Source organism: Myotis lucifugus, unplaced genomic scaffold, assembly GCF_000147115.1.
Source record: "Myotis lucifugus unplaced genomic scaffold, Myoluc2.0 scaffold_262, whole genome shotgun sequence".
Lineage (NCBI taxonomy): Eukaryota > Metazoa > Chordata > Mammalia > Chiroptera > Vespertilionidae > Myotis > Myotis lucifugus.
This window is the reverse complement of record NW_005871310.1, coordinates 699,070-703,829: the sequence shown is the minus strand read 5'-3', so window position 1 is coordinate 703,829 and position 4,760 is coordinate 699,070.

Here is a 4,760-nt window from a genome sequence, read left to right as displayed (position 1 = left end):
TGTCTGTAGCTCGTAGATCTGATAGGTCCTGCTTACCTGTCCGGGCCGCTTCGCGCCCGCGCGCGCTAGCCTGACGCAGCCGGGCTGGCGCGGCGGCTTTTATAGCCGCGCGTAGTACTCGTGTGGCGGCTCATTCATGCGGCCGGGCTCCTACACACTGACGTGCTGCCGACGTCAGCAGGGAATTTAGGAAACGGGAATTGGGGCTATTTATAGTGGCGAAGGGGGGGGGGGGTGTGGGGACCTAGGCGATGGGGAGGGCGCCCGGAAGCAGGAACAGGGAGGGGAGCCCGTGCCCCCCGTACCGTCTACAAGGGGTTAACTTTCCGGAACTGCGGGCTGGGGGCCTGCGGGAGGTGGCGTGGGAGGGCAGCCGGGTCCCACTCTGGGACACAGCCCCACCCCGCCCGGCCTTCCAGTCCTCACCCGGCAGTCCCCACTCTCACACCTCGGGTCCTGGACCCAAGGGCTCGGTGACGTCACAAGATGTCCCCCGCGGTGGCGGCGTTATACTCCAGAGCCCCTGAGGCGTGGATCACTGGGGTGGGGGCAGGAGAGGAAGCTGGGCCCTCGGAGCAGCATCCAGAGCTGTGCTGTGCGGGAGAAGTGGGGAGCTCAGGGGTCTTGGAAGGCTTTGCAGGAGGAGGCTGGGCCTGGAGGGAATGCCCAGTGGGGGTCCAGGTACCAGTGGGAGCTGGAGACCCCAGGCAAGGCAGGAAAATTGAGGACAGACAGGCACGAGGCCCTTGGACTGCCCAGAAATGAGCGGGGGATGGGGGGGGGGGTCCTCTGTGGGGAAGTTGGGCAAAAGGTGTCAGGAGAAGTGGGGGGAGGGGGGAGGAGCCTCAGCAAGTGGAGGGGGGCTGACAGGTTGGCGGCGTCAGTTTCAGAGCCTGGCACCCCGCGGGCCGAGTTTAGGACCCATCTGTGGAATAATGGGCATTGGCAGAGCTCCTATGAGCGGAAGAATGAGCGAAGGAGACCCGGGGCTCAGCAGCTTGGCAGAGAGGCAGAGCAGAGCCCACTTCCGGGAAGAATTGGAGTTCCTGGAGGGCAGAATCGGCAGGAAGGGGACATGCCCTGTGGGGCAGAGTTCCCCTGGGCAGGAGCAGGGAAATGAGTGATCCTGGCCCAACCTAACTCCTCGGTTGAGGAGGGCTCTACATGGGGGAGGGAATGTGTTCAGAGAGAGGAGCTGGATTGGGGTGGGGAGAGGGCAGGGCCAGGCCAGACGGGGGGAACTGGGGAGGGAGGGAGAGGTCAAAGATGGGAGAGTGGAATCCGCAGGAGGGCAGTTAGGCTGGGGGCAGTTCTGTAAGGCCCTCCATACAGATATAAGGGCAGCTTGAGGGTAGGGGCTGGGGCAGGAAGTTGACTTAGAAATGGGGTATCGGCAAGAGTGTTGAAGAAAAACAAGAAGCCTGCTGGCTTGGCTCAGTGGTTGAGAGTGAACCTATGAACCAGGAGGTCTCGATTTGATTCCAGGTCAGGCCACATGCCCAAGCTACGAGCTTGATCCCCGGTGTGGGGCGTGCAGGAGGCAGCCAAATCAAGGATTCTCTCTCATTATTGATGTTTCACTCTCCCCCTCTCCTCTCCTTTCTGAAATAATAAAAATATATTTAAAAACCAAAAAAGGCCCTAGCTGGTTTGGCTCAATGGATAGAGCGCCGGCCTTCGGACTGAAAGGTCCCAGGTTCGATTCTGGCCAAGGGCACAGGAGGAGGGCTCCTGTGGCGCTAGGATCTGGCCCCTCAAGAGGATAAAAGATTACAGCAGAGACGGGCCGGGGAGGTTCTCACACTCTGGGAATCTGGCCACCCCTGAGTCCGTTTTCTGCTCCAGGCTTTGTCCCAGAGCGTGTCCTCTTCAGGAATGCCTTCCTGCCTGGGGAAGGAGCTCCTATTCATCATCAAAGCCCAGCTCTAAGAACACTTCTGAGGAGCCCTCCCGCCTCTCCCCCGGCTCTCCCTCTCAGCGGACAGCATGCCCTCTGCCCGTAGAGGCTGGCAGCTCCGGAGCCCACCGTGTTCATTCTCGGAACCTCACCGCTTCCCTAGCGAGGACACCACGGGGAGCCGGAGGAGAGGAACTGGGATAAGAATGACCCAGAACACGAGTGAAAGCAGGGTGAGGGCGGACTCGGGATGCGGTGAGAGCGAGCAGGACCTGCAGAGACCCGTAGCCATCGCCTGGCGTGAGGCCATGAAGTCGCCTGCGGAGGAAAGGGAGCCTTCTGGGGGCTATGGAGCCCTTGGTGTTTGTCTGGGATCGAGAGTGGCCCCCGCCCGCGCTCCCGCAATGAATGACTCAGCCACTAGAGGGAATTGGGGGCTGAGACCCCCAAGGTGGTGGTGGTTGGGGGGGGGGGGGGCAGGGAGCGCGGCCCCATCCGCCCAGCAGCCCCGCGTGGTTGCTAAGCTCTCCAAGGCCTTGGAGAGAAGCGATCTGGGCGAACCTCACCGGTTACTATGGTAACTCTGTGCCCCAGCCTCTGGTGCGGCGGCTGAGGAAGGCGTACCCAATCAGAAGCTGCAGGGGTTCTCGGGAACCCACTCCCACCCCTCACGTGTGGGCGGGGGTTAGGAGGTGTGGGGAGGAGGCGGAGCGTGGGCCGCAACGAGATCTGGTGCCCGCTACCAGCCTGATGCAATGGCTGGGCAGCGCGGGAACACTTCCGGAGTAGCTCAGCCAGTGCCGCACACCAGTGCCGGATCCCCTCCCTCCCAGAAGGGGAGTCACCTGCAAGAACAGGGCCTTCCCCTGGGGTGCAGGACTTTGCGGAGGGGGGACCCCAGGCTGCAGGCCTTCTTGCCCCATTTCTCTCCCGTCAGTGGGTTGGAGACGAGGTCGTCCAATCGGGTTTCTCAGAACGACTCACTTGGGGAACCTGGGGGCTGGAGTCACTTCCGCAGGACCCTCAAGAGGCGTCCAGCCATTCCCAGTCGAACATCCCGAGGTCCTTCCAGAGACCAAGTTCAGGGCGAGCTGTTTGGGTAACCCCTCTGCCCAGATTCACCGAGGATCCTAGTGGCAGCCCCCGGAGTATCCCAAAGAGCCGAACTTGGCTCTCGGAAGGGGGCAAGTGTGTGTCTGTGTAAACATGCGCGCCCATTGGTGTCAAAATCTGGAGAGGATCTGGCTGCGAATGAGCTTATTCTGTGCATACCTAACCCATGTGTATGAGTGAGGGTGGGTGTGCTTGGGGTGGGTATAAATCAGTGGTTCTCAACCTTCCTAATGCCGCGACCCTTTAATACAGTTCCTCATGTTGTGGTGACCCCCAACCATAAAATTATTTTCGTTGCTACTTCATAACTGTAATTTTGCTACTGTTATGAATCGTAATGTAAATATCTGATATGCAGGATACATTTTCATTGTTACAAATTGAACATAATTAAAGCATAGTGATTAATCACAAAAACAATATGTAATTATATATGTGTTTTCCGATGGTCTTAGGCGACACACAGGTTGAGAATCGCTGGTATAAATAGTCCCATACAGGAATGTCTAAAAAGAGTTAACCAAGATCTTGTCTATCTTCTCCCCCCTTACGATTTCTGTAACTTCCCTTCCACCATCTACTGTCACCAGAGTTCCCTCCTTGAAAGCAGGACTTCTCCGAATTGGGGCAATGTGAGAATCTGGAAATATGTACACGGAAGCGTTCAGCACAAGACCCCGGGATGTGTGTGGCTCTTATGTCCGGGACTTGGGTCCCCAGGTGGGCAATCTGGGAGGGTGATCTTTCGAATAGCCCCCTTCCCGGATACAGCTGCGCATCTGCTAGCCCTCCAGCCCAGGTGCGCGGGAGGGAGGTCGTGGCTGTGCCGCGCAAAGCTCCGCGTTGCCGCGAGGTGGCGCCATAGTTGCAGCAGAGCCTGCTGGCCCGGGCCGCTCCAGATAAGAGTGTGCGGAAAGCGCGGCGGGGCTGAGACGCGACCAGGACGCGGGGAGGACGGACCAGCAGGACAGACCGACCGGGGGCCCGGCGGGCGGAGGGCAGCGCAGCGCAGCCACGTCCCCCCTGGATCCGCCGGCAGCCGGGCCCGGGGCTTCCGACATGCCCCCCAGGTGGGTCCTCGGGCTGGGGACCGGGAGGGACAGGGGACCAGGACAGCCCAGTCCTCGCGCTCTAGCCGCCTCGGGTGCATCCTCCGGTGCGAGCGTCCCAACGCGGCTGGCGTTCAGAACTTCGGGTGTCGCCCTTAGAGGACTTACGACCACCGGATCGCTGATCTGCTCCGGGTTCACGGCGGGGTCAGCAGCCCGGGCCGGCTCTGCCCGCACATGGGCTGGAGAGGCGAGGAAGGGGAGAGCTGGCGGGTGGGGCTGGCAGGGGCGCTGCCCTGGCACGGCTCGGCTCCTGGCAGCAGGGCGGGTGGGGCGCCGGCTAGGAGCTGCCACCGCCGCGGGGAGGGAAGTCTGGCCCGGTTGCAGGCGCAGGTAACGGGCCGTGAGGCCCTGCGGACCAGGCGGTGAACAGTGTCGGGCCGGCGAGCTGGCGGGCAGGGCAGCTCAGAGCTCGGTTCAGGCCCTGCCGCTGCCCGGCTGCTGAAATGGGGGGCGAGAGGAAAAGCTGGGAGTTGAGGGACTGGGGCTGGCGCGCCCCTCCCGGTCTGGCTGAAGTTGGGAAACTTTTTCCTAAGTTTGGGCGGCGGAGTTCCAGTGGAGAAGGGGCCGAGGGGAGCTGGGGAGGGAGGCGCACCGGCCGTGAATGCAGACCTAAGGCCGAGGCCGGGCCGGGACTCGGG